This window comes from Cricetulus griseus, chromosome 4 (genome assembly GCF_003668045.3).
Source record: "Cricetulus griseus strain 17A/GY chromosome 4, alternate assembly CriGri-PICRH-1.0, whole genome shotgun sequence".
NCBI lineage: Eukaryota > Metazoa > Chordata > Mammalia > Rodentia > Cricetidae > Cricetulus > Cricetulus griseus.
In genome coordinates this window covers 173,655,271-173,665,604 of record NC_048597.1, presented here as the reverse complement: position 1 = coordinate 173,665,604, position 10,334 = coordinate 173,655,271, and the positions used below count along the sequence as shown (strand labels likewise).

General features: G+C 45.0%; 1 protein-coding gene across 8 annotated transcripts in view; it reads left to right on the top strand.

The window, feature by feature from the left end:
* The first annotated feature begins 6,368 nt into the window (after positions 1–6,368).
* The window catches only part of Glce (glucuronic acid epimerase), a 68,568-nt gene continuing 64,602 nt past the window's right edge, over positions 6,369–10,334 (top strand). For all 8 annotated transcript variants that reach the window (XM_027414818.2, XM_027414813.2, XM_035443749.1 and 5 more), the window contains exon 1: positions 6,369–6,573. The gene's annotated coding sequence lies outside the window, so the exon portion shown is untranslated. The remainder of the gene's footprint in view (positions 6,574–10,334) is intronic.

The window sequence follows — 10,334 nt, the reverse complement described above, 5'->3', positions numbered from 1 at the left end:
TGTGTGCATGTGTGTGGGTAGTCCATGCTGAGGCATATGTGTGGAGGTCAGAGGACAGTTCTGTGGACTCAACACTCTCCTTTCACTGTGCAGGTCCTGGAGATTGAACTTGGGTCATCAGGCTTGGTAGCAAGCCTTGATATGCTGAGCCTAATTGCCTCATTTTCAACCAGGTAAAGAAACTACTTACTGAATTTTAACTCATCATGTTAAGACTTCAGAGACATACTATCATATTCAGGTATAATCTCAATCTTCTTGCTGTCAAACAAGGCCCATTCTTGTGTGAACACTTCATGTCCTCAAAATGTCACTTTTCTTTTGATCGGTGCCCTATAGATGGAGCTCTCAACTTCTTATTCTGAGATAATCTGGATGGGTAAGAAGATGCTTTCCCCCTCTGTATTCATGGAAACATATACTTTCCACAAGATTGGCTGAAAGTGGTGGGTTTGTGAAATGACCTAAGTGTTTGGGTGGAAAAGGTTCCCCTACTGCTCAAGACCTACTATTAACTGCTCCAAATGGTTCCATGCTTGTTGCTCTCTCCAATTGCTGTAATGCTCTTAAGAGCCGGGACTTAAGGCAACAAATCTTTGTTTCCATCAAGAAAGGATTTCTCCTAGTTTCTATGGGTGTAGAGATCCTTATATTTTATATGCAGTGAGTTGTGGCTGTTGCTCTATTGTTCTTGCTCCTTAGGTGTCTGATGCTGTGGGGAGGTAGATTTCTGTGCAGGGGTAGGAATGGATTGAACTACTCATAACAATTGCAGTAGCTACAGATTTGCTATGTAATAAATGATCCCGAATAAAGAGTTTTCAAACCGGAAGCTGGAGAGATGGCTCAGAGATTAAGAGCACTGGCTGCTTTTCCAGAGGACCCAGGTTCAATTCCCAGCACCCACATGGCAGCTCACAACTGCCTGTACCACCTGTTCCAGGGGATCTGACATCCTCACACAGGAAAAACACCAATGCACATAAAATAAAAATAAATAAAAAAGAGTTTTCAAACCATAGACATGTGTTATATCTCACACAGCCTATGAGGGAACTGGGAGAGACTTCCTAGGTGGTTCTGGCCCAAATTTTCTCATGAGGTTGTCTACATTTGGATTCAACTAAAACCCAAACAAATGAGCACATATGTAAAGGATTTTCTTGATTAGATTTTTTTTTGGGGGGGAGGGACACGGTCTCACTAGGTAGCACTGACTGTCCTGTGTAGACCAGGCCGGCCTCAAACTCACATCTGCCTGCCTCTGCTTCCTGAGTACTGGGATTAAAGGTGTGTCTCACCATACCGGACTTTTGATTGGATCATTTGAGATTGGAACACCCACCCTAAACCTGGGCCACATGTTTTAGGCAACCCATATAAAAGGGCATGGAAGAAGGGAGCTTTTGCTTTTTGTGTTTTTTGCTCTCACTCTTCATGGCAAGTTCATCTATCTGGCTGCTGAGGCATTCATTCCTTTTATGGCATTATTAGAACTCATTTCTTAGGGATTCCAATATAGTCTGAAGATCAACTGAGATTCACGGACTGAACAACTACCACCAGGTTCTTGGCTTTTCCATCATGATGGTCCATTGTTGGGCTAACCAGACCACATCCTGTAAGCCATTCTAATAAATTCTATCCGTTCTCTTCCTTAGAAAGGCTGATTAATACAGCACCTTAAGGATTCATTTTGTGGGGCTGGGATCACCAAAATGGCTCACTCACACAGGTGTTACCTGGAGGCCAGGTCTATTGTCATGTACACCCCTGCTTGAAGGTCGTTATGCTGTTGGTTCCTCGGAGTGTGCAATGAAAGAGGGATCAAGGGAGAAGCTGCAGTGCTTTTGAGAATCTGGTCCCACAGTCACAGGCTCTCCTGTTTGCTGGCAGTGAGTCAGTGGGTGTCCCTCCCCAACAGGGGACAGGTGGTAAGCTCCCTTTCTTGAGAGGAGCTGCATCCGCACTCAATGTGGACCTTCAAAAGTCATCACAAGGCAGTTGATATTTCTCCCTTCATGCCTTATCTTCAACAAACAATCACACAAATAGAAAACAAAGTCAAAGATGTAGCCAGGGGTCAGTAAGTGGACAGGTAAATGTCAGGGCACTTCATACAGGACTTCAGCTTTCCAACCTAACCAAATAGCTATTTGCTAAAACTCTGAAAGAACAGAAGTTGCATTTAACTGGATTCCTTTTTCCAACTTAAAAAAGAGTTTCTTTGTTTGATTTTATTTTTAAGTTCATGAGTGTTTTGCTTGCACATGTATGCACACCACCTGTATGCAGTGCCCATGGAAGCCAGAAAATGGCATTGGGTCCCATGGAACTGGAGTTGCAAGCCTCCATGTGGGTGCTGGGAACTGAACCCAGGTCCTTTGCAAGAACAGCAAATTCTCTTTACAGGTGAGCCATCTCTTCTTCCAGTTTTTTGAAGAACACTGTCTCGTGTAGCACTTCTGAAGATGAGGTTGGCTAGGAGTTAGCTCAGAGTAGGATACCACTAAGGCATCCCTGCCAATGGGGGTAGAAGTGTTCAGTTGTAGTCATTCAGACTAATAGGTCAGAATGCAGGCTGCAGATGGTAAGAACTCAGGAAGAAACAGGCTAGTTCTCTTCTACTGCTAGTTGGCAAAAGCCAGTCACAGATGGTGCTGATAAGGCTATGAGCAGACTCCAGTGCCGGGATCAAATAAGTGCCAACACCACCTGCTAAATCACCTCAGTACCTCCATCAAGCAGCAGAGCCCTTGAGTGGAAGTCCCTGCTTTGATCCCTAAAGCAGAGACCAAGGTGGCTCTGGCCCCTCTGTGGCTCCAAGAGCAAGACACAAGGAAAGAAGCTCTTGGTACCAGATGGAGAGGTTGTGGGAACAGAGATGACTGTCAGGCCACAGACTGATGCATCACGCAATAAAGACAGATGGTGAGAGAGGTTCCCAATCTATGATGGCTTATTGCCTTTTCAGCACACACCCTGGCGTGTGCCCTTCACATGCAGCCTCTTCAGGGGCTTCTGACTGCCAAAGCATTTTTATTTAGAAGTTGAACACAAAGTAAGTGCTCTAAGGTTGGCTGCCCCTCTGGCTGAGAGCACTTCATCTCTGTTCAATTTCTCACCAGATTTCTGATACACTAATGATTAAGAGGGGCGTTGGAGTGACACAATCCATGAAACTGAGCATTGGAGAGAAGAGAGTCCATATGGATGTGAAGCCAAGAGTGCAGTTTTCTTTTTAGCACACTCCTGCCTCTAAGACAACAGAGTAAGGGCCAAGTTTGCAGGAGCATAGAAAATATGGATTTACTCTTCAAGGGCTAAATTGGCAGGACTCATCAACCCTAAGAGACTCATTGGCTCTTTGAATCCTCTCTTTAAACGATTCTGCACTGGCCCTTCTACATAATGAACAGAGATCCATTAAGCTGAGAGCTGTGTGCTCATAGAGCTATTTAGTTCACTGTACTGTGGCAGACCTTCCTCCAAGTACCCAGAAGGCAGAATTCCCCATCCAAGCAGCTCTGAGCCCACTTCCAAGGTCCATGTGGGCTTTCCCCTAGATCCTGAGGTATGCATCCTTACTTAGCTTTAAAAATGTATTTATCAGTGTGTACGATTTGTGAGTGTGTGCACACACATGTACACACATGTAGCATGGCACACGTGTGAAGGTCAGATGCCAGCTCTCAGAAGTCCATTTTCTCTTTCTATCCTGGGTTCTGGCAGGTGCTTTTTATATGCTGAGCCATCTTTCTGGCTCCATCCCTGGGCTTTCAAAGTGCTTGTCAAATGACTGGAGTGGGGAAAGTGGGAATGAAGCTTGGATATGTGAGCTCAAGTGTCTATAGAGTGGCAGTTACTTTGTAGTGTGGGCCTGGACTATTGTATTTGTTACTCTACATGTTGCTGAAGCAGAATACCTGACAAAGGAAGAGTTTGTTCTGACTCACAGAGGGTACAATCCATTATGGCTGGGAAGTGATGGAATTAGGAGCTTGAGTTAACTGGCATCCAGTTTGGAAGAAAAGATGAATGCTTGCACTCCGCTGCCTTTCTTCCTTTATGTAGTCTAGGACCCCACCTCATGAAGTGGTGCCGCCCACATTTAGGTTGGGTCTTCCCATCTCAATTAGCCCAGTTTCAATCAATCCTCACAGACGTTCCCAGAAACTTGCCTGGTAAATGCTTCTGGAGCCCATTAAATTTATAATGTTAATGATCACAATGGGCTGGCTATAAGATGCATTGTGAGGAAGGCTACTACTCTACATTCTCGATCTTTAGCCTGCCTACTTTCAGCAGGGAGCTTTGGGACTCTCACCCTGTTAACAGAATTTTAAATCCCAACATGGCCATCCAAGTTATTTACCGAGTACACTTATCAAGGAAAAAGAGTATGCCATTTTAAACTTTCACAGTGTGTTAGCTTGATATATATATATATATATATATATATATATATATATATATATCATCATATATCTTTGGTAGGAGTGCTTCCATGCCTAGCTTCCTCACAGCTCCTACAAATATTTGGGCTAGTTCCGGTTTTCTATTTAACACCAAATCAACTCATTTACTGTGGTTTGGTATTTAAAGTCTTCTACTATGTGGTTTCTTTCGGATATCGCCCCTCCTTTTGACTTCTCCAGGAATCTATATACTGGACTGTCCAACTTGCAACCAGGCTCAGCTCACATGCTTTCATCTTTGCTCTCGTTCATATTATTTCACTCTGAAAAGCTTCCATTTCTGCCTCTCATTCATACAAGCCAACCTACTATTTCACCACCCAGCTCAAGCTTCACAGCCACCTCTCTTCCCTCTGGATTTTTCTAACAGCTTTTGTCTGAACCAATTTGTGGTTCTCAGAGTGTGCAGTGGTGTGTGGACATTTTTCTTATTATGCACAAGGTGTGGGATAAGATAAGGGGCCATCAATATTCAACCATTTTCTAACTAGGATAGAGGACTAAGGAAAAAATGGTAGCTAGAAAATTAAAAGAACACAGGCAGGTGTTAAAGGAAGACACCTTTAACATTGTCAATGGGCTTCAGAGAGGCCATCGGGGAAAATGTCCCACCAAATAGACCATTTGTCTATTAGGAGAGAGGTCTTTTGAAACTGAGAGCCGCAGATTGTGTGGGCAAAAGCAGCACTGTAGTGGGGAAATGAGCAATGAGAAAGTGGAGATCACGAATACACTTTAATGTCTCCAAGAGGCAGCCTGAGTGGGTAACACAGGTGGGGCCGTTTTGCTCTGTTCAAAGAATAGATGATACTGAATGTGTTGGGAATGAGTTAGACATTGATAATGGAGGGAAGCTGGTTGAACACTCTGGGCCTGGTTGAGATCCAGTGACCAATGCAGGGGTTACCCTTGAGAAAGACTTAAGGTACTTTTTACTGTGGTAAGAGAGGCTAGGGGAAGATGAAGGCTACAGGGTAGGCATAACAACAGAGGACTTAAGTGTGAGGGGGAATGACTGTCAGTGTAAGGGAAAGCCTAGGAAAGCCCAATTTGTGAGGCCAGTCCAGATAAGTATCACGGTTTCCACTCATTCCTTTCACATATTCAATGCCCCGCCTGTGCCAAACACTATTGGGCCCCAGGGTCCACAAAGACACACGTTTCCGTGTAATCTTGGGATTTGTTAGGTTAGTACTCCAGTGTTATTTCGTTTCTACCCTTACAGAAGACTTTAGGTATAATTATGCACAAGTGAATTGGAAGAATCCTTTGTTAGACGAGATGTGCTGGGCTGGAGCTTGAAGCATCCGTGAGAACGTCGCCTTATTTGAGGTAAAAAGGGAGAGGCTGAAATGGGGGAAATCTACCTTAAAAGGGGAAACAGACATGGGTAAACTGAGGCTGTTAAGTCTTCAGGCTGGTAGAACTTCCCTGTTTACTTCAGATAGCAGTGTAAACAAAGGTGACAGCACCTCAGTTTACCTGTAGTAAATTCAGCTTTTCTGCTAAAGCAGGCGTCTCTACGGCGGCCGAGCAGGACCAAACTTTGCCTAAACCTCGTCATCTAAACTACCTTGCAAACGCCCAGGTCTCGAGGCTTCTACAGGTCAGCAACACCTTCGCCCGCTTGTTATTGATGAGAGGCGGGAGGATCACCTTTTCCCTTTTACAATTGGTCACAGTAAGCTGCGAGTCACGCCTCCCGCGCTGCCACCGCTGACAGGCTTCTGGGACTGTCCCTCAAAGAGTCTCCGCCTCCCATAATGGGACCACCCTTCGTTATGGCCCCGCCCCGAGATGGCCCCGCCTCCCGCGCCGCCGCTAACAGGCTTCCGTGGCTGTCACTCGAGGAGCCCCCGCCTCCGCCTCCGTGGCCTCGCCCCTCACCGTGGCTGGGATCTCGCGTGAAGAACCGCGGGCACGGCGGCGGCTCGGCTCCCCGGTAGCGCGCGGAGCGGGCGGGCTCTCTCACACGAGCGCTTCCTCGCCGAGAGGCTGGAGCTGCGGCAGCGCAGGCCCGGGCCGCCGTGTCTCCGCCGCCCGCTTCAGTTTTCCTCGGGGCTCCGGGGGCCGCTCGTCCGCCGACGCGCCTCAGGTGAGGGTGCTCGGCACGTCGCGGCTGAGGAGGCGACCCGGGGCGGCCGTGGCAGTCGGGCTCGCGACGGGGGCGGCTCCCCGGGATGCGCGGCGCTCCGAGTGCGGGGATCTCGGTGACGCGGCGGGGAACGGGGGTCCCGGAGTTCCTTCGGCTTTGGGTGGGGGTGGGTGACCGCCCAGACGGTCCGCGGTCTCTAGGGTCGCGGGAGCGCTTCCCATGTCCTGGGAGCCCGTGTGCTGGCATCGCGGGGTTCCGGGACGAGGGGACCTTTTCTGGCGAACCCGGGCACTTGAGGGGCGCAGTATACAGTTTAGCCAGGTCCCGAGGGCACGGAAGCCCTCGGAGCGGGAAGGGGTCTGCTTGGCATTCCTGAAGTAAAGCGGGAGGCTGTCAGGGTTCCGGAGACCAGTGTTTGTTTAAGGTCGCCTTGGGGTGATAGGGCGCTGCCTGTGTCCCCGGGCAGGAACCAGCTGGGTGGGTGTGGGTGCAGGCGGGAGCGTGCCAGGGAAGAACAGCGTCTGTATTGGGGTTTCGGCTTCGCCCAGAGGGGGGCGGTAACTGTGCGTGATGGTCCCCAGTCCTTTTCGGGGCGACAGGGAGCGTGATCTTGCTGTGTGGGCGCGGCTCAGCGGGCTCCCAGTCTCCAGGGGTGCCAGACCTGGGTTCAGGAGCCACTCCACCACGGCACTGTTTGTGGTTTTCGGTGTCTAACGGTTTCGATCTGATCTGGTCTCTTTCCTTTTGATGAGATTTGACTCAGTGCTTACTTGGAAGATTGATCGGGGCAGTTGCCTACTTGGAGACTCTGGGTTTGTTCTGCTGTTTTCTTTTCTTTTTCCTGGGATACCTTTGAGGACGTACTGTTGTCGCCTGAGCTCTGTGAGCTCCAGAGGAGCGATGCCCGACTTGGGCATGCTGTCTGGATGGTGTGTTGTGGTTGTTTTTTGGGGGCCAGTATCAAAGGTTAAGAGAGGATTTAGCTCCTGGGTAAGGGCGGCTGTGTGGTTTGGGCTTTCTGTTCTAGGGTAGTCTTTGGTGATCCTGCATGGTAAATCTGTCCTGAATTTGCCTGGGTCTTAGGCAGTCAGATAGTGCCAGGAAGTGTCCTTTCTAAGGCATTTGTGGAAGAGGGGTAACTTCAATATGTAGATAGGTCTCAAAGCCAGATTTCTGCAAAAGTGGCACTGGCAACCTGCTATGGATGGCCTTCAGAGCCCTTTTAGAGAATCCTCGTGCAATTTTACTGTGGTTTAGATCTTACAGAGTTCTTTGATGACTCTACCAGACTTCTGTGTATCTGCCCTTGAGTGGTTTAAAAATATGTGTCAGAGTATCTGTTCATTTGCCCGACAGTTCTGGTTAGGCAGCCTAATGTCACCTTAGTCTGAGGAAACATTACTGTAAGCAGACAAATTGAACTATGGCAAAAAAAAAAAAAAAAAAAAAGGAAGTTTGCCTTGCCAGTCTTTGTCAGTTTTTTAAAAGGTAATTTCTATTGTCTTTTAATAAAAGTCAGAAAGGGACAAGGTACTGAAGTTTTGCATTCGAAATCATAAAACAAACAAAGCTAAACCAAGATAGTGTATTGTAGTGACAGTAGGGCTTGGGGGTGGCAAAGGTTGATGTTCATTTTCTCACTTCAGACTACCTGGTCGGCTTTTATGAACATCAAAACTCATCAAATGAGCAATATTTGGTTGAAACCAAAACCCAAAACATTCAAGTAGATCAACATCTTCAAACTGGTTTTAGAGAGGAAGAAGACAAATGACAAAATAGGCAAAATTCTGAAGCTTCAAATTCCTTTTTGAAAAGCTTTAGACCTCTAAATAAGCATAGATATACCCATCTACAAAGACTGTTAGGTGTCATGATGCTGATTGGAGGTGCAGTGATTGCAGTAATGCATCCTACATTGAGAAGGAGGCAACAAATAAAACAAATTGTGATGTTGCTGAGAAAAAACAGTGTCCTTGGGAATCATTTTTTCTTAAATAATCTCAAGTAATAATTGACATTTGTTGTGATAACCAGCTCAGCTCTCTACCTTTAGAACTATTTTTCAAAAATTAGTTTGGGCGCTAAGTAAATATTGTCTCTTTGAAAATGCTTTTGTAAGCATGAAGAAAATCTGTAGTAGCACAAATGGAACTTATTATGCTTGGAGCTGTCTTTAGGAGATGGTTGCATGGTAGAGAACTGTGTGATTTCATACTTTAACATTCCTTGAATCTATTTTAGTGAGAAGCTTAAATGAAAATTAAGTCCAAAAATGAAAACATTTTGAACACTGCAGGTTTGTGAATTATACAGTATTTGCAGGTTTTTGTCAATGTTGCCATGTCTTCCTGTTTGTACTACTGAGAAAATGGTATTTCAATTACCTGAAAGTTATGCAGGGGAGCGTGGATAACTGAGGTGGGGAACATAACAAAATAAAAAAGATGTACAGCTAAATGTTAAAAACATTTCAAGATACTGGGTATCTGATTATATGTAAGTGTGTGTGTGTGTGTGTGTGTGTGTGTGTGTGTGTGTGTGTGTGTGTGTTTTGGAGACTGCTCTTGTGCTGACTTCAGATTTTTATTCTTTGGTCAGATACAGGCATATTTAATAGCTATGTTTTTCCTGTGAGGCATATGAACCATAAAAATAGTTTTATAGTTTCATTATTACAGTGCTGAAAATGTGAGTACCAAAGTGGGTTTTGAATTATCATTCAAAATCCTAGAATCATAATATTATATACTAAAGCAGTTTCTAGAAAGGAAATTGTAAGGTATGCAGTCTTACCTTCATTGTAGTGCTAGTGGTGTGATCTTTGATAATTCTTAGTGTCTCAGGGTCTTAGTTTTTATGTGTAAGTATATTTGTAAATAATGGATGCAAGAGAAGCCCTGTCAGTAATCCTTGCACACCTCAGTTCCCGGAATTGCACTGCATCAGTTTTTGTGTTACAGATCCTGCAATGTTACATGTACAGAAAGCATGAGAGGCTCATTCTCAGAATATACCTAGTTCTTTATATTTACACTCACACACACATATCTGATTTCAGAAGCTTCTTTATAAAGATAGAAAGTATTTAATTCTAGAATATACATTCATGAAGGTACGCTTTTCTTTGGATCATTTAGCTTTGCATATTATATCAGTCTTTTTTAGCATTTTTGTTTTTTTTTTTTATATCTGATCCTTTACTCTGTGGTAGAATACACGTGCAATAATGTTATGTTCGTATTTAATTCTGTCGTAGAATAAGCAGCTGTCTAGTCATTGGCCCTAGACTTGACCCCTGTATTCCATCCTTATACTGCTTTCAACATAATGCGGATCTCATTGCTCCTTACTTAACACAACACCCATTGTTCTTTAGCTCCAGGATTTAGTTCTGTCATTACAAGGCCTTTCATCATCCCTTCAGCTCATCTGCATTTTCTTCACCATAAACCTCAAGCTCCAGTTGTACTAATGAGAGCTGTTTACTGAATGAACCATCGTGTTTCCTTGACTCAGAGCATTCAGTTAGATTCTTTCCACTGCTTAGCATGCCTTCTCATATTGCTGTAAAAACTAATGTTTTTTTATTATTATTATTATTCAACTTCACACTATGCATTTTAGATCCTTTTATCTTCTCTGGCCCTAACTCTTCCAGCCTGCCTGGGTTATTCACTGAGGTCATCTTGTTAATTCATTCTCTTAAGTTTATTGGTTTGCTATAATTGTATCTTTTTCTGGATTCAAAGACAGGCTTA